We start from the raw sequence: 24,653 nt of genomic DNA, 5'->3' as shown, positions 1-24,653 counted from the left end.
TTTAGTGAAATAATCCTCTTTGTTGAACGCATTTGGTGTTTTTAGGGCTGGGAAGCGCTGGGTGAGTGAATGATGGTTTTGTTTCTGCATCTGCGCTAAAACGCTTTCAAAACGAAAGGTCAGAGTGTAATTGCTTTTCCAATGCATCAGCTAAGCTTTTGTGATTCTGAATTTAAGATGTGGTAATTTGCAAACCAGGATATTTGATTTGCGCGTTCTTCGGAGACATGTTTGAATTTGTTGGCAAACTTACTGAACTTAAAGGGCGCTCTTGTACCGACTCGGTTGGATTGTATTTTTTTTAGACGTTTTGTGTTTAGGTAACGTTTATTTCTTGATTTTTAAGAACCCTAAATGTTTGTGCTTTTGTGAATGCCACGTGTGTGTGCATACACACGTTGCATACATATTTAGATCAGGTGTGTGTATATGGCATATTTGAAAGGCTCTGCTGGGGCGGGATTTATAAACAAACGACAGTGTAGGGCAATATTTTGGTGTTATCTGCCTCTAGCACTCTAATGCTGTCACCATGCTCACTCCACCATTAAATTGAACGGAGAATTACGTGCCCCTTGGCTTTTGAAAGCAACTCCATGGCCCAGATGTGCTTGACAGAAACTAGAACACTGCATCACGCAGAGCATTGTGTTGAGCTCGCCTATTGGGGTTAAAAAAGTCTGAGCATGTTCGGGGGCAATCACGCCATTTTATAAAGTTCTGGCCTTTTCCAGTATTATTTGAGGACATTTTTGGGATGGTGAAGAATGGACTCTTCTATTGCCGTGCCAGGTCTGTTAGGAGAGTCATCTCAAATGAGGTTGTGTGCCCTGAAATGTGTTGTTTTGTTTCTCAATGTTCTTTCTTTCTGAACTGATCTGCTCTTCGTGTCCTTTAACTCTGCCTCTTGCAGGTGTCTCCTCTCTGCTTTGTTTTCACTCCCAGTTGTCTCAAGCCCAGAGAGGCCAGCCCCAGAATCGTCTGGCTGCTAGGATAGGCATGCCCATAACTTTTCTTGTCTTACTCCCTTGAAGGACAGGTTGCACTGCTGCTGCACACTGTCCAGGGAAAGTCACCACTTCCACCTGTCCAAATGCCACTTTGGGAATCAAAGGAACTGTATTTGCTTTTTGATAAACAAACAAGTAAACACATCACTAAACTGTCGTGATAATTATCCCCTCGGTAATGTCCGACTCTGTCTGTATTTTCGGGTCCCTGATGTTTTTATAATTGTTGCTGGTAAAATAACTGAAGAAAAGGCCCTCTCTCAGGAATCAGTGCATCCCATTTGCACCATGTCTCTCATCACTCTGCACACTAAGATGTACAGTCACAAGTTGCTAACATGTACCTTTGCGCCCTGCTAACATTATTTGTAGCTGTTTTCCTGCATGAAAAGAAGAACAGCTAAAGACAAACACTGTAATGAATTGGTGTATTTTGTGACATATTCAATTGCTTGCTATTTTCTAATGTTTAGCTTTGCCTGGCCAACATCGTTTTGGGGCTGGAGTGTGTGTGTGTGTGTGTGAGTGTGTTGTCTACTTGTGCACGTGCACAGGTGCACGTGTTAACAACCACATTCTTGACATTCTTGAAATATGTCTCAAAATGCATGCACACAGGTAAATGCTGTACTCAATACACTCTTATAACACATTTCGTCGATTCTTTTTTACTATATATAGCACTCTGGCCTGGTAGACAAGGGTACCAGTAGGCAATCAATATTATTATGTAGGACCCGCTTCACATAAATCAAAGTTAAACGGTGGGAATGCGCTCTTGTATGATAACTCCTATGCTTGGAACAAATGTACACATTTTTAAAATTCTCCAAACAAATACAGCCGTAATCTTGGAAAACTCTAAAATTCACAGTTATAAAAAAAAGTTTGCATGAATGATATTTATGAATTCGGGATTTCCACGGGTGGAAATGACCAGATACTGACATGCTATGCAAAGTTCAACAGTTCTTGTAAGTTTTAGGTTTCTCCTTAAGAGCAGTAATTTTCTATTTGGAGGAACCCCGTTCCTGACCCTCTCGTTACATATAGGGGTGTTCCCTTCAGTTCACTCCCGGAAATTGATTTACTCATGACCTTGACAGCAGTAAATATTTCCAGGGTGTGAAAGTTACCTTTAAACTATTGATAAATACCCATTGTGAGCTTCAACCACCTTTCACAGATGAAGCCACCCGAGACCACCCATCATTCTGCCCCTGTAACTAAATGTGCTAGGGTGGAAGTTCCACCACACTAATTCAATTTCCACATTCACAAATGAACTTGTGTGTTGAAAAATCCATCAATCCTGACTGTTTGAATCAGAACTAGAAGTTTCAATTTGCAAACTGAACTTTTTGCAACATAAATTCAAATTAGGTGTGCAAAATCATTTGTGAATCTAACCAGGTATGGTCAAAGTGTCCAGTCATTAAGGGGAGTCCAACTCATGCTTAAGCAGAAGAATGGTATTTAAGTTCTCCCCTACATAAGTGACACCGCTTACTATACAGCTAGTAATAATTATGTTAAACTGTCTTCTAGTAACTTCCAATGGAGTTGATAAGAAAATTGAGGTGCAGAAAGGTGAAGTTATTAGTCAGGTTCACACAATATGCATGAAAAGGTAAGCTGTGATTATAACTCGCTTTTCTAGTGCCAGATATTCATCTATAAGTGTCCCCCTTATAAATCCAGTCCAAAAATCTAACATAGGTGCTAGATCTTTGATCTAGGATAGTTGGTTTGCTTGTTTAGAAGAAATAGTTCTGATGCACCACTCAACCACAACTTTATCGTTTGTAACTACTTTTAGTCATTTTCCCCGAAGCTGCTTTATTATCAAGTAACATTTCGAGCTACACTGCTGTAATTGGAAAGCAAAGTGAAAGTGTTAGGAGATTGTTCAAGGATGCTCTGCATGCCTCCGGGTTTCACTGGGTCTGTGAGATGACTGCAGCAGCCTCTGCCATGGCCGGAGCTGTCCAAGGTCCTTCATGGGTTTCCCAGTGTTTAGCGCTGCACTGGTTTTACACACGCTGCAACCCTTCGTGCTTTCCAATGCTGTTTATTTATGCATTTCTTTATTTATTTGATTTGATATGGTCAGCCAGCGGTGCTGGCGATCTATGCAGCATATAAGCATACACATTATTGCACAAAAGAGAATAACACTTTTCACTCATTGCAGAATTTCAGCTCAATGCATTGTGATCCAACATCTGAAAGTCACGGTAAAGTTAAACGGAGCAGTCTCTCCAAAATATTCCAATCAAAAACAATCTTGTGATCTCATTAGTTTAAAAAAACAAAACAGAAAAAAACAAGCACAACAAACACCTCACAATTCTAAACAGAGCACTTTTAAATTCACGGTTTATTTTGATTCATTTACCTATTCATAGGCCACAGTTCAGATTTTACATATTTACCATTCTGGCCTCTAAAAAAATCTGCGCGAGGCCTCTATTTTTATATTCAAATTGCTTCGGCGGTGGAATATAATTCAGTCAAAAAAATAAAATAAAAGGAGCTGGGATCACTGCTTCAACAGAAGTGTCCTTAGGCGACCTGCACGCTGTGGTTAGCAAGTCATAAAGCACCCTAAAAAACATGGCTTTTGGATATTAATCTGTAAAAAAAAAACGAATAGTTCACCTCAAAGTTTAACATCATGAAATTCGAAATCCCAAGCGGTATATAAACATTAGAAGAAACTTTGGACTGCTAATCCTAGGAAATGAGTTTTATGGATTGTATTCAACAAGGCTTCAGAAATGGTTCCATCTGCTGCGGAGCAGCTGGTGAAAGGATAAATTTAATTCATTAATTCATTTGGAAAAAAAAAGGCTCCAAGTAGTAAAGACTTCATTGCTCATAATGCGCATAGGTTGAAATCAACACTAAAGCCGGGTCCAAGCGATCATCTATGATAATGAGCGGCGTTTTCGGCGCAGGTTCTGTTTTTGTGAAGCCCTTGACGGCATAATGAGGGCCGAGCCAGGCGTCCCAGCCAGCAGCCAGCGTTTTTTGTACTTCAGTCATTCAGGCAAAGTTGAAAGGGGCTCTGTTTGGTGCCTGGTTGCGCTTCCTTTCTAGGAGCTTCAACTGGCTGCTGCTTGATCTAAACGTTTAGTGGCTACACGTCCGAGGGGGTTCTGGGTGAAACTTAAGTTTGCATACGTGATTATTCACACTGTGCTGTGTGTGTATGTCTTTTGCTGAGCAGCAGAAGTGTTTGGAAATTGAGGCTTTTGGCATTTTGCGACCTTGTAACATACATGGAAACTGAGTGGGTCAGGCGGCTCAGTTGACTAATTCGTCCACTGCAGAGGCTTGTGTTCGACCTCATGGTCACAGGTTCCAATCCCAGCGGGTCCACTTAGCCTTTCATCCATCTGAGGTCGATAAAATGAGTACCATTGAGTTGGGTAACAATAAACAGCTGTTATTCATCGCCAAGATTCCCAATGGTCAATGTACACTTTACAAATGCACATGTTATGTTAATGGGTCCGCCCTTTCTGCAGTATATATATATGTATATATAGGTGAACACTCGAAATAGGATAGTCGGGACACCCATCAACTCTAAATTTACGCCCAGAGTGCCGTTGTTTTGTGTGCAGACATGGCTGCATTTATTTCTGTTTCCTTTTCTGACACTAGTTTCTGCGTATTTACATACAGTCTCTGATATTAAGAAAGGGTACTGTCTAAGCCCATTATTTCCGGGCCTGACCCTAAATTTCCTTAAGATACTCACATCCACTCTTTTGCACCTGCCTCTTGAGGAAGTAAGTGCACCTGACTCCGGGCCATGAACAACTTTCCAAACAACTACGAAATCTCTGACTAGGCCTCTAACTTACAGAACATTATATATTGTAAACTTGTTACATATAAGTGTTTCTTAAATCCAGCTCATCACCAAAGTCCTGTGTTTGAAATACTTGCACATCACGTGTGTTATCAGTATATCAGTGCAACTCCAGTTCATCAGCACCCAAGCACAGGAAAAGACGTTGTTGTGTCCCGAAATTGTCTTACCGTCACATGTGGCATTGTACAACCAACAAACTCCGTGATGGAATTCAACGTGTTCTGCTTTATTTGTGTATTTGAATATTGGGTTTTATGATTGTGCTCTGAAGTGTCCCTTTAGTGACACCACAGAGTATAACAAACAAAGTCAACGAAGCAGGAAGGGGTACTGGCAAAACCTAGGTTGCAGTGGGGTGCGGGTAAATGGTCGCATACAGTGCTAGAAGCGGTAAAGTCACCTGGTTCATGATGAAAGCAAATTGTTTGCAACTTACAAGGCAGTTTAAGTGCTATGAGCAGGTATTGCTGAGTCCCCGCCCCTAACACCCTGATTTGAAAGCAGACCGTAGACCATCCATCCCCGGGATCTCCCAACTCCCATGGGGTCTCCACCACCAGCATCCCCCTCATGGCACAGATCACACACCAATACCGTCAGCAGATTAAAACATCCAGCCTCTGCTGGAGCAGCTGGCATTCCTTTGTCGGGACAGCAAGCGGTTAAAGAGACCGCTTTGCCGCCCCTTTTAAAGGGACAGGGTTCGCGCAAACTGGTTCCCGCCATCCAGAATTGCTTAATGCACTTCCGGGTCCCAGCACCGGGTGGATCAATGCATGTGCGCGTTATGGGCTGGTGCTGCGGCATTATTTGCCAAAGTCACCAGCCCACACCTTCCGGTGGGGACCGGCCCCCACTATAGGCATTTTGCCCCCGAGGTCGGGGGGTGCCATGGTATTTTCATGGTGAGACTTTTGTATATATTTTTTTGTTATATTGCATTATATTTCTTATAGTGTTTCTTTGCTTTCAGTGCATTTGAGGACTCGGAGAAACCGTCTCATTTCAGCATGGAACAAAAATAACTCAACCAATAAAAAAATGTCAGTATAGGCACTGTCTATCCTGTATAATCTTCCCTGTCACCCAAGACTCCATTTATATCTGCTGCTTAAAGCTTCTCTAAAGTCAGGTCATACTGAAAAGGCTCCTAGTGCCCAGAATAACAGGCTGTTCACGGAGAATCTAGGGATAGTAGGTCTCATCTTCCCATAGACTTGCTCATAATGACATGCTTAACTGCTTAACCACAAGCGAAGCCATTTCCTAAATCCATATATGATAACCACTGCACATGGCCCACAGTTACCTCAAGGTAACGAGAGCAAACAGTGAGAAAGTGGTTTAATAGTTTGGGAGGATTAGTGGCCACCACAAGTAATAAAGTCACTATCTTGTTAAGGCAACTCAAAGATTTCAATAATTTAAACCTGAACTCAACCCCTGGTAGCTGTGGCACAGAGACAGACTTAGCTTTGAGAAAGTTTGTAAAGAGTTTAGAAGTATCAAACCAGTTAAAAAGTCAAAAACACAACACAATAGGAACCCCTCTCTTATTTTTAAATTTTGAGAAAAATCTCATAAGTGAAATTTCTTCAAAATGACAAAAGTCCAATAAGTGTAACCAGAGATATGAATTTTTAAAGAATTATGTGAAAATGGCACCAAAAAGTGCATAGCACCAATGGCAGCCAATTGTTGTGGTACACAAGGACCTAAGAATGATTTGAGGTCGACCATGATTGAGCATAGGACGAATGCCTTGCTAGGGTCTAGAAATAGGAAACTTCCAAAAAGTTTCTAAGTCCCAATCTGAAAAGGATCTTTGTAGTGTTTCTGAGGAAAAACTCTTCTGCACACAAGACAAACCTTTAATTCACTCTGATGCCATGGAACCATTGGAGTCTTTTTACAGTCGGTCCCAATGAAGCTCTGGATTTCTGGAACATAGGGTTTAAAAAGTTCCCAAACTTTTCTGGTTCCCAAACAACCACAGAAGTATACTTCCAAGGCCCTCAGGATCTCAGGAAAGCAGTTAAAGACTCTCTGGCTGTCAGACAGAGTTTAACTACAAAGTCCAGTCCATGTCCAGTGCCGCTGGCCAGCTGGGATTATTAACAGGAATGTACTCTTCCGTTTTCATTGTTCCTGAAATCACCCAGGTGATCAGACTTATGATCCTTTGAGATCTTTGTATCTTTGGATTGTAAGTGGAAAATGGCCCAAGCTCATCAGGCCCTTCTCAAAGGTCATAGACACCAAGTGCAGCAGGTTCAGTCCAGCTGATAGTCTTTCACAAGTCATGAAGTGTTCTGATGAAGGTGCCTTTGGGTGTCACATTTATAGCTAGTGGGTAGGTGTGACTCCTGGGATAAGTTCCTCAGGAAGCTCTACACACTTTATCAGTATTTACTGTTTCTCTTACTTTAAACAGGCCCAAAATGCTTCGGTCAGGGCATATTAAAGGTGACAAAAGTCTGCAAACGCACCCAGCTTGAGTTCTTACGGTTGATGTGGGTTGTGGGAGTGTCTTAGAGAAATCACCAGTGTCCTCCCAAATCTAACAAAAAATCCCCTTTGAAGCAGGAACTGTACCCACCATAAACCCAGAGACAGAAGTCCAGTAGAGAAAAAGCAGGGCCCTTCAGCAACCAGACAGGGGATAGGCAAGAATTGTCTTGGCATCTTGGTCTCTCACTTTCGAGTGCAGCCCAAGTGTTACATGTAGCTCAATAGACCTTGTCTTGCAGGATTTGACAGTATGGTATCGACAGGGCTCCTACAGCCACCACCCGGAATGTTTTGGAAGAGTTCAGAGGAGTTCTCCCTCCCCATTCAGACCATCCTTTGATGTGCTTCTGAGAGGCATTGCACTCCATTTTCCCACTTATTTTCAGGCCTGAGAATAGGCTGGGAGCTGGCAGATGCTTATGCTGATCAGCCTTCTGACAGTTTAAGCAGGTAAAGGCTAGCTTTCAAAAACTATATGTCCTTAATAAGTATTAAAAATCCAACTTCACCATCGAATTGGATTTTTAATAACCAATAAAAATAGTGGTTTAATTATTTTTCCAACTTGCCCCATTCCTGTGAAAACAGTATTAGTATTTTTGTCTGCACTCTGGATTTCTACATAGGAAAGCTAGGCCTGACACACAAAGAAAGCTTTTAAGACCTTGTAATTATAGGGACATGACAACATTAACTTTCTACGTGTCTAACTTTTAAATACCATGCACCCTACCTTGTGGGCTGCAAGCCTTCTATAGGGCTCACCTATTAATATTTAAAAAAGGAGACTTTGACCTATTAACAGGCCACACTGTAAGTATTTTGCATACTTTTAAATATGATGAATTTGACACATCAACCACTCATTTAATAATGTTCTATGTTGTATAATCTTTTGAATATGATACACATAAACACCTTTATTTGCAATCTGGAACATAACTACAATAGATCTTGCCTCTTTTACAAATAAGTCACAATGACACCTTGCCACAATTCATTTCCAGTTTTCTCAGAATAAAGAACACAAACAGCACACAATGACTGCTGTCTGAAAAAATGGAAGACATACATCTCCACTCATAATGTCATACATGTGACACCAGACGTACATCACGTGGTGATGCCAATCACGTAACCCACCAATGTTCAATCATGTACTTATTTGGCGGTCACTTTGGGTACAGTTAAGATGCAGGAGTAGAGGATGGTGAACAAGGCATCACCACAGACAAGGGTTCTTGGAGTAGTACATTTGATGATGGTCCCCTATTTCTGGTATAATGTGATTCTCTCTTGGTTAAGCTAAATGAAGGCATTACGATGCCACTCCTCTGGCTATAATTAAAAAAAAAAAGAACGCTTATTTCAGTTTTTGAATTTCCTTTAGAGTTTGATCACAGAGCCAGTCTTACTTTGCAACCTATGGGACTTTTTTTTACCCTATTAGGGTAAGTGTAAAAACTAAGAATACAATATTTCATGTAACTTCATGCTTGTTTTCTGCTTGCTGGGTTCTTGTCTAGTCACTCTCTGTTCGAGTGACATGCTCCATTTGTAACACGATCATGTTTGAACGTGTGCAGTGCAGTCACATTATGTGCCTCACATTAATTTGCTCCCCTTTATGAACTAGGATTACTGTCAAACTTACTTATGACTTTTACTCTGCCTTACAGATGACAAGCAAGTTTCTATGTACCTAAGCTTGCATGAGGGTGTGCATGTATATGTCTAGTAAGATCACAAATTGTGAACCACTTTAGGATTCCAGATATATTGTTTAAGAATACTTTGGTTCTGAAGAAGGCCACCAGACCCACATGACCAAAATATAGATGACCGTTACATGTAGACCAGATCAGAGACTCAAAGGCCATAAATAGCCACTGACATTAAGAAATAGTACTAAGCAGTACTAAGGTGTTTTATTCTTATCAGGCTGGCCATCATTAAACTTAGATTTTGGGGTTTCACCCTCAAACATTTTATGTATAATTCATGTCTACAATATCAAGTGCTCCCAAGAGCTCCCAGAACCTGGTTGAGCCCTCCTAGATGTATTGTCATACTGGGCGAGGGGCCCAATGATGAAGCATGCCACAGGTTATTCGTGGATGAGAACCCCTTTATAACCTTAACAGGTTGTCTTAGTAGGGCCACAGAACTAAACATCCTTTGGCAATCTGCAATGTTTTCCTGTGCCACACTAGTGGATGGTACAATAAGTGTTGCAGTCCGCCGGTGACATTTAACTTTTCATCCCATTGGTGTGCTTCTTCATCAAATACTAGGATCACTGACAGAATATTGGATCCAAAAATATTGTGTGGACAGAATATTGTGTTAAAAATGTCGAGGACCAAAATATCAAGAAGGTAAGTGCAACTAGGTAAATATAGATTTACTCTTCCTTACTCCACATCTATGTACCTTGAATATGCTTTGCACTGCTTTGTATCACTTTATAACAAGGAGCATTATTCATGCATTTCCTGAGTGGCACGGCACAAATATCCATAGGTTCCATAGCAAAGCCTGATCTAGCAAGACTGATACAGAAAAGGGGGTGGTGATGAACAGAGTGTCTGAATTAAGCAGACCACTCTTACCCAGTCCAAAGATCCGGGCTTGATCCATCACCGTTATTTATCTCACTGCCCCATCCTAGCTCAGAACCTGGCTATATGCAAATTAGTCTGTCCCTGGCCCAGTGCATCATGGGAACAGGGCAGACCAAACTACCAAGCCAATTCTTCACCAGAAAGGAGACAAGCTACCAGGGACCGGTTTCTGGCATTTCAGCCTCTTCGGCCCGGCTTGCTTGAATCCTGATGGAGCAGTGAGAAAGGGACTCATGTCTGAGTATACCCTGCCACACCTGTAGTGGCCAAAATTGATACAGAAAAGGGGGTGGTGATGAACAGAGTGTCTGAATTAAGCAGACCACTCTTACCCAGTCCAAAGATCCGGGCTTGATCCATCACCGTTATTTATCTCACTGCCCCATCCTAGCTCAGAACCTGGCTATATGCAAATTAGTCTGTCCCTGGCCCAGTGCATCATGGGAACAGGGCAGACCAAACTACCAAGCCAATTCTTCACCAGAAAGGAGACAAGCTACCAGGGACCGGTTTCTGGCATTTCAGCCTCTTCGGCCCGGCTTGCTTGAATCCTGATGGAGCAGTGAGAAAGGGACTCATGTCTGAGTATACCCTGCCACACCTGTAGTGGCCAAAATTGATACAGAAAAGGGGGTGGTGATGAACAGAGTGTCTGAATTAAGCAGACCACTCTTACCCAGTCCAAAGATCCGGGCTTGATCCATCACCGTTATTTATCTCACTGCCCCATCCTAGCTCAGAACCTGGCTATATGCAAATTAGTCTGTCCCTGGCCCAGTGCATCATGGGAACAGGGCAGACCAAACTACCAAGCCAATTCTTCACCAGAAAGGAGACAAGCTACCAGGGACCGGTTTCTGGCATTTCAGCCTCTTCGGCCCGGCTTGCTTGAATCCTGATGGAGCAGTGAGAAAGGGACTCATGTCTGAGTATACCCTGCCACACCTGTAGTGGCCAAAATTGATACAGAAAAGGGGGTGGTGATGAACAGAGTGTCTGAATTAAGCAGACCACTCTTACCCAGTCCAAAGATCCGGGCTTGATCCATCACCGTTATTTATCTCACTGCCCCATCCTAGCTCAGAACCTGGCTATATGCAAATTAGTCTGTCCCTGGCCCAGTGCATCATGGGAACAGGGCAGACCAAACTACCAAGCCAATTCTTCACCAGAAAGGAGACAAGCTACCAGGGACCGGTTTCTGGCATTTCAGCCTCTTCGGCCCGGCTTGCTTGAATCCTGATGGAGCAGTGAGAAAGGGACTCATGTCTGAGTATACCCTGCCACACCTGTAGTGGCCAAAATTGATACAGAAAAGGGGGTGGTGATGAACAGAGTGTCTGAATTAAGCAGACCACTCTTACCCAGTCCAAAGATCCGGGCTTGATCCATCACCGTTATTTATCTCACTGCCCCATCCTAGCTCAGAACCTGGCTATATGCAAATTAGTCTGTCCCTGGCCCAGTGCATCATGGGAACAGGGCAGACCAAACTACCAAGCCAATTCTTCACCAGAAAGGAGACAAGCTACCAGGGACCGGTTTCTGGCATTTCAGCCTCTTCGGCCCGGCTTGCTTGAATCCTGATGGAGCAGTGAGAAAGGGACTCATGTCTGAGTATACCCTGCCACACCTGTAGTGGCCAAAATTGATACAGAAAAGGGGGTGGTGATGAACAGAGTGTCTGAATTAAGCAGACCACTCTTACCCAGTCCAAAGATCCGGGCTTGATCCATCACCGTTATTTATCTCACTGCCCCATCCTAGCTCAGAACCTGGCTATATGCAAATTAGTCTGTCCCTGGCCCAGTGCATCATGGGAACAGGGCAGACCAAACTACCAAGCCAATTCTTCACCAGAAAGGAGACAAGCTACCAGGGACCGGTTTCTGGCATTTCAGCCTCTTCGGCCCGGCTTGCTTGAATCCTGATGGAGCAGTGAGAAAGGGACTCATGTCTGAGTATACCCTGCCACACCTGTAGTGGCCAAAATTGATACAGAAAAGGGGGTGGTGATGAACAGAGTGTCTGAATTAAGCAGACCACTCTTACCCAGTCCAAAGATCCGGGCTTGATCCATCACCGTTATTTATCTCACTGCCCCATCCTAGCTCAGAACCTGGCTATATGCAAATTAGTCTGTCCCTGGCCCAGTGCATCATGGGAACAGGGCAGACCAAACTACCAAGCCAATTCTTCACCAGAAAGGAGACAAGCTACCAGGGACCGGTTTCTGGCATTTCAGCCTCTTCGGCCCGGCTTGCTTGAATCCTGATGGAGCAGTGAGAAAGGGACTCATGTCTGAGTATACCCTGCCACACCTGTAGTGGCCAAAATTGATACAGAAAAGGGGGTGGTGATGAACAGAGTGTCTGAATTAAGCAGACCACTCTTACCCAGTCCAAAGATCCGGGCTTGATCCATCACCGTTATTTATCTCACTGCCCCATCCTAGCTCAGAACCTGGCTATATGCAAATTAGTCTGTCCCTGGCCCAGTGCATCATGGGAACAGGGCAGACCAAACTACCAAGCCAATTCTTCACCAGAAAGGAGACAAGCTACCAGGGACCGGTTTCTGGCATTTCAGCCTCTTCGGCCCGGCTTGCTTGAATCCTGATGGAGCAGTGAGAAAGGGACTCATGTCTGAGTATACCCTGCCACACCTGTAGTGGCCAAAATTGATACAGAAAAGGGGGTGGTGATGAACAGAGTGTCTGAATTAAGCAGACCACTCTTACCCAGTCCAAAGATCCGGGCTTGATCCATCACCGTTATTTATCTCACTGCCCCATCCTAGCTCAGAACCTGGCTATATGCAAATTAGTCTGTCCCTGGCCCAGTGCATCATGGGAACAGGGCAGACCAAACTACCAAGCCAATTCTTCACCAGAAAGGAGACAAGCTACCAGGGACCGGTTTCTGGCATTTCAGCCTCTTCGGCCCGGCTTGCTTGAATCCTGATGGAGCAGTGAGAAAGGGACTCATGTCTGAGTATACCCTGCCACACCTGTAGTGGCCAAAATTGATACAGAAAAGGGGGTGGTGATGAACAGAGTGTCTGAATTAAGCAGACCACTCTTACCCAGTCCAAAGATCCGGGCTTGATCCATCACCGTTATTTATCTCACTGCCCCATCCTAGCTCAGAACCTGGCTATATGCAAATTAGTCTGTCCCTGGCCCAGTGCATCATGGGAACAGGGCAGACCAAACTACCAAGCCAATTCTTCACCAGAAAGGAGACAAGCTACCAGGGACCGGTTTCTGGCATTTCAGCCTCTTCGGCCCGGCTTGCTTGAATCCTGATGGAGCAGTGAGAAAGGGACTCATGTCTGCATACAGCCAGGTTCTGAAACTGGGATGGTGCAGTGAGCTAAAAAACGGTGTTGGATCTAGCCCTGATCTCTTGACTGGGTGAGAGTATTCTGTTTAATTCAGAGACTCTGTCCCTCACCACCCCTTTTTGTAAATATTTTTGTCCACCCTAAGCGTGGAAGGGTATACTCAGATGTGAGTCCCTTGCTCATTGCACCATCAGGATTCAAGCAAGCCGGGCCGAAGACGGCTGAAATGCCAGAAACCGGTCCCCGGTAGCTTGTTTCCTTCCCAGTGTAAGAATTGGCTTTTGTAGTTTGGTTTGCCCTGTTCCCATCATGCACTGGGACAGGAACAGACTAATTTGCATACAGCCAGGTTCTGAAACTGGGATGGTGCAGTGAGCTAAAAAACGGTGTTGGATCTAGCCCTGATCTCTTGACTGGGTGAGAGTATTCTGTTTAATTCAGAGACTCTGTCCCTCACCACCCCTTTTTGTAAATATTTTTGTCCACCCTAAGCGTGGAAGGGTATACTCAGATGTGAGTCCCTTGCTCATTGCACCATCAGGATTCAAGCAAGCCGGGCCGAAGACGGCTGAAATGCCAGAAACCGGTCCCCGGTAGCTTGTTTCCTTCCCAGTGTAAGAATTGGCTTTTGTAGTTTGGTTTGCCCTGTTCCCATCATGCACTGGGACAGGAACAGACTAATTTGCATACAGCCAGGTTCTGAAACTGGGATGGTGCAGTGAGCTAAAAAACGGTGTTGGATCTAGCCCTGATCTCTTGACTGGGTGAGAGTATTCTGTTTAATTCAGAGACTCTGTCCCTCACCACCCCTTTTTGTAAATATTTTTGTCCACCCTAAGCGTGGAAGGGTATACTCAGATGTGAGTCCCTTGCTCATTGCACCATCAGGATTCAAGCAAGCCGGGCCGAAGACGGCTGAAATGCCAGAAACCGGTCCCCGGTAGCTTGTTTCCTTCCCAGTGTAAGAATTGGCTTTTGTAGTTTGGTTTGCCCTGTTCCCATCATGCACTGGGACAGGAACAGACTAATTTGCATACAGCCAGGTTCTGAAACTGGGATGGTGCAGTGAGCTAAAAAACGGTGTTGGATCTAGCCCTGATCTCTTGACTGGGTGAGAGTATTCTGTTTAATTCAGAGACTCTGTCCCTCACCACCCCTTTTTGTAAATATTTTTGTCCACCCTAAGCGTGGAAGGGTATACTCAGATGTGAGTCCCTTGCTCATTGCACCATCAGGATTCAAGCAAGCCGGGCCGAAGACGGCTGAAATGCCAGAAACCGGTCCCCGGTAGCTTGTTTCCTTCCCAGTGTAAGAATTGGCTTTTGTAGTTTGGTTTGCCCTGTTCCCATCATGCACTGGGACAGGAACAGACTAATTTGCATACAGCCAGGTTCTGAAACTGGGATGGTGCAGTGAGCTAAAAAACGGTGTTGGATCTAGCCCTGATCTCTTGACTGGGTGAGAGTATTCTGTTTAATTCAGAGACTCTGTCCCTCACCACCCCTTTTTGTAAATATTTTTGTCCACCCTAAGCGTGGAAGGGTATACTCAGATGTGAGTCCCTTGCTCATTGCACCATCAGGATTCAAGCAAGCCGGGCCGAAGACGGCTGAAATGCCAGAAACCGGTCCCCGGTAGCTTGTTTCCTTCCCAGTGTAAGAATTGGCTTTTGTAGTTTGGTTTGCCCTGTTCCCATCATGCACTGGGAAAGGAACAGACTAATTTGCATACAGCCAGGTTCTGAAACTGGGATGGTGCAGTGAGCTAAAAAACGGTGTTGGATCTAGCCCTGATCTCTTGACTGGGTGAGAGTATTCTGTTTAATTCAGAGACTCTGTCCCTCACCACCCTTTTTTGTAAATATTTTTGTCCACCCTAAGCGTGGAAGGGTATACTCAGATGTGAGTCCCTTGCTCATTGCACCATCAGGATTCAAGCAAGCCGGGCCGAAGACGGCTGAAATGCCAGAAACCGGTCCCCGGTAGCTTGTTTCCTTCCCAGTGTAAGAATTGGCTTTTGTAGTTTGGTTTGCCCTGTTCCCATCATGCACTGGGACAGGAACAGACTAATTTGCATACAGCCAGGTTCTGAAACTGGGATGGTGCAGTGAGCTAAAAAACGGTGTTGGATCTAGCCCTGATCTCTTGACTGGGTGAGAGTATTCTGTTTAATTCAGAGACTCTGTCCCTCACCACCCCTTTTTGTAAATATTTTTGTCCACCCTAAGCGTGGAAGGGTATACTCAGATGTGAGTCCCTTGCTCATTGCACCATCAGGATTCAAGCAAGCCGGGCCGAAGACGGCTGAAATGCCAGAAACCGGTCCCCGGTAGCTTGTTTCCTTCCCAGTGTAAGAATTGGCTTTTGTAGTTTGGTTTGCCCTGTTCCCATCATGCACTGGGACAGGAACAGACTAATTTGCATACAGCCAGGTTCTGAAACTGGGATGGTGCAGTGAGCTAAAAAACGGTGTTGGATCTAGCCCTGATCTCTTGACTGGGTGAGAGTATTCTGTTTAATTCAGAGACTCTGTCCCTCACCACCCCTTTTTGTAAATATTTTTGTCCACCCTAAGCGTGGAAGGGTATACTCAGATGTGAGTCCCTTGCTCATTGCACCATCAGGATTCAAGCAAGCCGGGCCGAAGACGGCTGAAATGCCAGAAACCGGTCCCCGGTAGCTTGTTTCCTTCCCAGTGTAAGAATTGGCTTTTGTAGTTTGGTTTGCCCTGTTCCCATCATGCACTGGGACAGGAACAGACTAATTTGCATACAGCCAGGTTCTGAAACTGGGATGGTGCAGTGAGCTAAAAAACGGTGTTGGATCTAGCCCTGATCTCTTGACTGGGTGAGAGTATTCTGTTTAATTCAGAGACTCTGTCCCTCACCACCCCTTTTTGTAAATATTGATCTAGCAAGACAGCCTGGCTGGCTTTGTGTTAAAAACTATCACCTCCTTAAAGCAGGCATTAACAAGGGGAAATGTATTCATTACTAAAAAAAACATCCTTTGCAAGTGCGCTGAAATGCACAGCTCACCCATCCCCCCTTGTACAATGTGGGGCAGCAAGCTTAGCCGTGCACTGTGTTAAATGAAAAAAAAGTCATTCTGCCCCTTTTTTATAGTAGATATCTCGAGAATGGGTCAGCTGAGAAAATCCCCCTTTTTGCATGGTCACCCCCATTTTATGCTGCACTTTATTGCTGGGCTTTAGATTCTCCACACTGGGGTACTGCTGTCTGTTGGCCAGCTCATGTGATCTGACTCCAAAACATGTGGAAACTGCTTAATCCCCGAATGTTTTTTTAAATTTCTTTAGGGCCATAGTATTTAGTGTTTAGACAGACTATCTGAACCAAACATTTTGTGGGACAAAATATAATCATGCACAAAAAGGATCTCAAGAGGGATACAGATCTGGTCGTCCCCCACTCACAGTATTACAACACAATATGGACCTGATCCTTTAGCTGAATGTGATGATGGGAATACCCTTCACCATCATTGGTCACACAAACTTGTGTGAGTCAACAGCAGTTACAATTATACTGTCTGTTGTGGGGAATCCATGTTCGCCTTTATAAAAACTTTGTAAAAACTTATAGTCAGTCTCCCCTAGTCAACCCCACCCAGTGGTGTAAAGCGTCAACAGATAAGAAAAAGTGATGAAAAGGTTAGCAGTGCCTCACGGGAGTAACACCATGGGAGTGTGCAGATAGGTTCTTAACCGCACACTCAGGTTCTCATCCTCAGCAACTGCCAAACCAAAACAAAAAAGTGTAGGAAAGTAAGAAAAAAGTCAGACATCAACTTGCTCAGTGTGGTGTGTCGTGAGGCCGGCAATCGGATACCTTATCTGTATGCCCGACTGTACCAACCCAGTGAAGGAGTAACAGGAACTCTATAACAAAATAGATAGTTGGCAACAGTGTGTCTCAGTTTTAAAGTGAGCAGACCCACAGCACATAATAAAAATAGTATAGCCAGTGGATGTCTAGCTTGTTTTTAGCTTGGGACTAGCGGTATTCATGTTCAGTTCCTGTTACTCCTTTTTTTAATTCTTGTGGTTTGGCAGTTGCTGATGATGAGAGCCTGATTGTGTGGGTGAGAACCTATCTGCACACTCCTATGGTGTTACTCCCGGAGGCACTGCTAACATTTTCATCACTTTTTCGTATCCGTTGACGCTTTACACCACTGGGTGGGGTTGACTGGGGGAGACTGAGTACACATTTTTACAAAGTTTTTATAGAGACGAACATGGATTCCCCACAACAGACAGTATAATTGTAACTGCTGTTGACTCACACAAGTTTGTGTGACCAATGATGGTGAAGGGTATTCCAATCATCACGTTTAGCTAAAGGATCGGGACAAAATATAATGTCAAGAATAATGAGGACAAAAGTAGTCTGAAGGCAAGAAACAGTTTACTATATATAACTCCACTCCATCAACCATGACTATATATATGTTTAAACACTAAATACTATGGCCTTATAGAAATTTAAATATACCATTCAGGGATTAAGCAGTTTCTTCATGTTTTAGAAGCAGATCACATAAGTTGGCCTCCGGACAGCTGTAACCCAGTGTGGAGAATCTAAAACCCATCAATAAAATGGAGCAAAAAATGGGAGTGACCATGCAAAAAGGGGAATTTTCTCAGTTGACCCATTTCTCGAGATATCTACTCTAAAAACTGACAGGGGCAGAATGACTATTTCTTTTTCATTTAACGCAGTTCAGAAGCCAAGCTTGCTGCCCCACATTGCACAAGGTGGAGGTGGGGTGAGCTGTGCATTTCAGCACACTTGCAATCGATTTTGTTTTTGGAGAACTGAAAACATTTCCCCTTGTTAAGGCCTGCTTTAAGGAGGTGATAGTGTTGCTAGATCAGGTTTTGTTTCAAAACCTGTGGGGTATTTGTGCCGAGCCACTCAGGAAATGCATGAATAACGCCTCTTATTATAAGGGGATACAAAGCAGTGCAAAGCAATTTTTGCACGAAGAAAATTGCACTTTTACAGTACAAAATACATTTTGAGTTGAAAAGTAAATACCAATAGTAAATAAAGGCCTGATCCATAAGGCCTAAGGCCTGATCCATATGTCAAGCAATGAACAAAGAGTCAGAACCCATCACCCTAGTTTGAAATCCAACAAGCGTTGGCAAAACCAATAGGTCACCTCTTTGGGACCTATTGGGTTTGTTAATGGTTCTAGCCAATCTGTACAGCATCCCCAATGGAGAGTGGCATGGCTTTTAAACAAGAAAAAAAGCCATACACAGCCAGCCATTTCATTTTGTGGGAGTGCACACTAAGCATACAGCTGCCTACAAAATGCCATAAGTGCTCTTTCGCTGATTGCCTATCCGAGTTGCATTGGAAAAATAGTTGCGTGGGGGTGGGAGGCAATGTAAAGCAACACAGGGATGCAGGTGTTGGGGAGCAATACAGAGAGCATGGGGTAAGTACATGAATGGGGAGAAAATGGAGAGGAATAGGAAGATGGGAGAGCAAATGAATGAGAGAGAGAGAGTGTAACGTAGAATTGTGGGGGTAAACATATGAGCGAAAAGCAACGTGAAGGGTTCGATAAACACATGAGGGCAGGTGGAAGCACACAGGCAGCAAAAGCACAGCAGGAACACGCGCAGCAGAGAGGGAAACTCAACAAGGGAGACAGATGGAAAACACACACACGCTCATACAGTGCACAATTCAAAAGATAAAAGTAAGACTTGAAAATGGAGAAGTGGAAGGGCAAAAATATTGGGTCCATGTTCCATGGGAGGGACACACACAAGAAGAGGCACTGAAGCCTATACAGAGTAACAAATTAGAAGCAAAAAAATGAGAATGAGAATGAAGCTAACCATTGGTAAGTAATGAGCTGGCTGTATGGCCACTATTAGCTAACAATATGTCTTGCAACTGATAACGAAATTAGCTTTCTTAGGCAAGACCAAAAAATTAGCACGTTTTATAGCACAATAACTAAACTGGATTTGCTCTTCAGTGAAACCTCACTGGGTAAAATATGGAATGTTTCTGAATACTCATAAACAGATCTTGAGATGGGAATGTATAGATATCCCAAAAAGAACACAGAAAAATATTTAACTTCACAATTTTTACCAAGAACCTAATGCTGCAAACCAAGATCAGGCTTTTTAACACCAAAATGGAGGTCATCAGTGACCACTACTAACAAAGTCCAGACCTTCATCAACACTTGTCAGAGGAAAAAAGACGCTGGCACTCGATAGGTCACACCATCTACAAGCCGGCATCAAACACCACAAAGAGAGCCCTGACCTGGAACCCTTGAGGGAAAGGGAAAAGTGGAAAGCCACGAAACACCTGGCACTGAGGCCTAGAGGCTGACAGCAAGAAGATGGGTTACACCTGGAGTCAGATTGAAAGAAAAGCCCAGGACGGAGATGGCTGGAGAGTCCTGGTTGATGAACATAAGTAGACATTAGGCATAAGTAAATAAGTAAATAGTTCCTGCCTTGATCTTTGGCAAAGATCTTAGAGATGTATAGAATGAGACAATAGGTAGCTCTGATACATTTGACCTCTGTGGATGTCAAGAAATGCTTTAACTTTCATATTAGGTCTCTGAGCAGACTATCATTTACAAATTTTCCATGGCATACCATTGTGTGTGCAATACCTTCATCCCAGTACATGAGATAAGAAACAATGTGATTGTTTAAGAAATTGCGAATGCAATATGACAATACTAATAGGGCTGAAAATACATCAAATCAACTATATAAATTGAAGGCAAAAACCTTTAAATATAAATGAGTAGAGCCACAGCCCTCCTAGGAAGAGAGCTATTCATATAGAACAAACAGTAACGTAACATATCGAGGCACTTGACTGAAGATAGGAGGATTTACCTTACATATTCGCAATTGCTCGTGGTGGATGAACTACAGATTAAAGTATGGAGAATCCTAACAGGGAGGCCCTCCAGAGTTGTCTTAGATACTCCCTATTTCCATGAGGTAGAAACAGGTTGAATTATCGACTGGCACACCAGCTACAAGAGGTAATAAACTTACCTTCCCTGTTGTTTTTTAGTGCAGGTGCATGCATTGGATGTTCATTGTGTGTTCTCATAAACATCTACAACTGACTCATTTGAAATAAGAAAGGCATGTAATCTCAATCAAGGCAAGCCACATCTCAACAATGCGGTGTGTTATTAAATACAACAACGGGCTGATGTACAAAGCCCACTGTGCACATCTGAACTATGCAAAATCCAAACAGCTGATGGGCAGTCAGGCATAGCAAGAGCACATTCACAAGAGGGACATGCAAAGTGTGTACCAAGTGGTGGAATAGGTTAGGAAGTGCATGGTTCTAAGTGCCAAATCACCAAGCATTTCAGACGATGGGCCTCAAGCACTAGCAGCATCATTTAATTCTACATCTGATAAAGGGAGCTTACATTATAGCATTGTATTTCAGCATTTCTGGGTAGAAGGTTACTATGCGCAGCACATTTTGTGTTTTGCATCAGCATTGCCACCTCGGGTGCAGTCTAAGGAAGCAGATGTCACAATTTACCCCTTTCTGCTTTGCACATTTTCTTGCACCGGGCCAGGCAAGGAAATGGAGGAGCTAGCTCGAGGCTGCACATGTGATAACGTATCTCTATGTGACTAAAGAATTAATAGAGTGATGGGATGACCAGTTTTTCTCACACCCACCTGCACTTTTGTGCATTCCCTCCTTCGGCAGTTCTTGATGTGTGCATTGAGAGAAGCGTAGAGAAAGTGATTTTAGCCATGCTCAAGTGACACTAGGGTTTCAAGTCAAAACAGGTTTTTCACACCTTCGTACCTCCAAGGGCCATAACATTTTATTTTCAGGGGCAGGTTCACAGAATCAGAAATAGGGGAACTCGGCCATTGGTCATACTGGGTTTAGGCCATCATGTTGGAGTTTCTATGCATGTACATCTAGTAGGACAGCTTTGTGAGCATACCTGGGTTGGGTCACCAGAAAGAGTTCTGAGTATTCACCAACAAGCTGTAGGTAGCCCAAAGTTGTTTGCAAACTAACTCCTCTTAAGGCCATGAGGGAATGTGTTTTTCAAAGTAAGAATTGAAAACTGTCATCCCCAAACTAATGGGTTTACTGAGAAAAGGACATTTTTCCCATGGATAAATAATAAAAGAAATAATAATTTTTCAGTTGCAATCACCCTTTGCTTGAAATGCATTCATGGCCAAATTTAAACCTGTTACATTTCCAAGTGCACAAATGCCTGCGGATGTAGCTACTTTCGGTAGTCTAGGAGCATTCTGGATTTCATGGAGAAGTCCTAATATTCTGTGTGAAATCCTAAAGAGTCAGAAATTTACGTCAAAAAACAAGAGTGACCCTATGGAAGCAAATTTGAAAAGACGTTTGTTTATGCAGAACAGTATAACCAGAAGTTGCATGTGATTGCTACAGTTATATTACTGAAAGCTGAATCATTTGATCATTTGTACCACCATGAAGAAAAACATGATTAAATTATGGTTCTGGTAAATGCTGATCCCTGTGGCACCATAACCTTGGTCCATGAACATTTAGAGACAAATGAAAATTAAATGATAACATGTTATCTGATTTCTTTTTTGTTTTTTATCTTATCCATACAACTTGGAGAGACTTTTATTCTGAGTCTAAGTCACAGGACATCTGCGACTCCATTACCTTTAACCCCTTCCCTGCTGGTGACGGAACCACTCCGTCATCAGCCGCGGTCGCGCTGTGCTGATGACGGAGCGGTTCCGTCACGGCCCGCTCGGCATGCCTGCGCGGCGCGGATTCCGCGCCTGCGCTGAGCGTTCTATTAAGCGGGTGGGGCCATGACGGAACCGCTCTGTCATGAGCACAGTGCAACCGCGGCTGGTGACGGAGCGGTTCCGTCACCAGCATGGGTGCCCCGCGCGGCCCCCCGCCCCCTTAGCACTGCGGTGGAATAGCCGCCGCAGTGAAGGGGTTAAGTAATCCTCTTTTCTCTGTAAATCGCATCTGAGAAAGTTTTTTAATGTGATGTTAAAATAATTGTTTCTCAATTCAGTGAGAAAAAGGGTGCACTGTCTACTCTAATTCACAGTATGCAGTTATTTGGTATTGAGTATAACCAAAGGTCATAAAAACAGAAAATAGCTATAATATTTGCTGTGTTTATGTAAAGCCGTCATGGCTCGTAGTGGGAGTGCTGCGGGGCGGTGAGGTGGGGCGGGGGAGGGGCAGTGTGGGGGGTAGTAAACTCCGGCATATGGCCGACCGGAGGTAAGTACATAAATAAATAAATAAAATGAATTACATTGCGCGCACTGCAATGCGTAGGACACCCCAGGGTTTCAAGAAGTGATTAAAGTTTATCTCCGTAGGGCATCCAAAGTGATATGTGGGTGGTGGTTGCACTATGTCATATATTATATCATGTTATGCTATGGTATGCTATGCTATGTTATGCTATGCTATGTTATGTTATTTGTTTCTGTTTTTAAGTGCTTTTTCACCAGACTTAGCTTTTTCACATTGCCCCTTCACTCTAACAAAATAATCTAAAAACACTAGACAACTTTACACAAACTGGAATTTTCAGCAAGTAATACTTCCATGGTGCATAAATATGTTGCAAATCAGTGCATATTTAATTTTCACTGAAAATCAACATAGTCTGTCAGAGGTCTGAGCTCAGTTGGCACAACGTATCAGACAGTGACTTCTTTCCTAGAGAATGATCTGCCTTTGTCCTTACCTCTCCTCCTAGGGACTACCACCAATATAACATGAGACAAGTCAAGATTACATAAGTGACAAGACATCTGAAATTTGTGAGCACAAATAGTGTTCCTTGATAATTAAATGCATTATGCTGTTATGTTATGATATGTTATCCTATGTTATGTTATGTTACGTTAGTGAAGATCTGTAGAGTGCACTATCACCGGGGAGGATAACTTGGTGCTGAGCAGGTGTGAGTCTAGCCACACCAAGGGCCTAGTGGGACTACTCGAAAACCCAGGTCTTTAACTTCTTGCAGAATTCAAGAAGGGAGAAATAGGCTCTTATTTGTAGTGGCAAGTCATTCCACACTTTTGGAGTGGAACAAATGTTTTCGAACACTATACATGGCTGGAGACACACCCAGCTTGTGCTAACTCTATCCAGGCGTTCCATTCTGCAAGTGCTGCAGGAGTTGCTAGAATAAGTTAAGAGGCCAAGTTAAAAGCTTCCAGTTTAGCCTATACCCGCCAGTGCTTGCATTAGTTAAATGACACATTATCTTGCTAAACAATATTGTTGACAAAAATATTGTTTACCACACTAATGTGTTCATGTACTTATAATGTAAAAGACAAAAATATCAAAGAAAAATATCCTGGACAGTAACATCATCCAAAGACATACAAAAATAATGTTTTTCTAATATATATTCACAGTTTAAAGTAGCAAATGTTAAATATTATTATACATACCATTAATGTAATGTAAAGTAAGTAGATTCCACTCATTATGTACTGATATATATATAAATAAATAATAAGCCAAAATCGATAAAAGGTGACGGACTAATTGGTTAGCACTTCACTATCTTTCTGCTGCCTTATCAGGATGGTTGTGCACGATACTCCAGCACCTGTCATCTTTTGATGCCTCTGGTTACAGATTCCCACAGCAAATTGAACAAATGGAGGTGGGCTGAACACAATGCAGGAAGTCCAATGATATTTTCTTTACTCGTCTTTCATTTCAAAATCGACAATAGTTCATAGAAACAGCCAACGCGTTTCGTTTCCCAAAACCAGAAGTTTTTGGAACTTCATCAGGGCTTGAATTGATAATGACAAAATCCCATTCGGGTGATAATATGTGGTGATTCCTGGAATGGAACTAATGTCTCCAGAGAACGTCAAATAACAAACATATTAAATGTGAGCCCCCCCCGGGGCACTGGAGACCTCCACCCCCCCCCCCCGGGCTTCTTTTTTAAAAAATAATAAAGGGGGCCAAGAGGGGACCATCACCCCCTGGGGGCTTTAACATTATGTATGCGGGGGGGCTCACGGCCCCCCACAGCCCCGGGACAGCCACCCCCCAGGGCTTCTTTTTTTAAATAAAAAATATCTGTGTGGGGAGCTCAAGCCCCAACCACACGCCCCGGGGACCACCACCTCCCTGGGGCACTAAACGTTTTAATTAGAGGGTTTGTGACAGACCCCCCAGCCCCAGGGACCACCATC

At 43.5% G+C, this 24,653-nt stretch overlaps 1 protein-coding gene across 1 annotated transcript in view; it reads left to right on the top strand.

The window, feature by feature from the left end:
• ST18 (ST18 C2H2C-type zinc finger transcription factor) overlaps window positions 1-24,653 on the top strand; it is a 428,044-nt gene that overhangs the window by 349 nt on the left and 403,042 nt on the right. The window lies entirely within an intron of this gene.

Source organism: Lissotriton vulgaris, chromosome 4_1, assembly GCF_964263255.1.
Source record: "Lissotriton vulgaris chromosome 4_1, aLisVul1.2, whole genome shotgun sequence".
Taxonomy (NCBI): Eukaryota; Metazoa; Chordata; class Amphibia; order Caudata; family Salamandridae; genus Lissotriton; species Lissotriton vulgaris.
The sequence above is the reverse complement of the archived record's forward strand: the minus strand, read 5'-3'. Positions and strand labels throughout refer to the sequence as shown.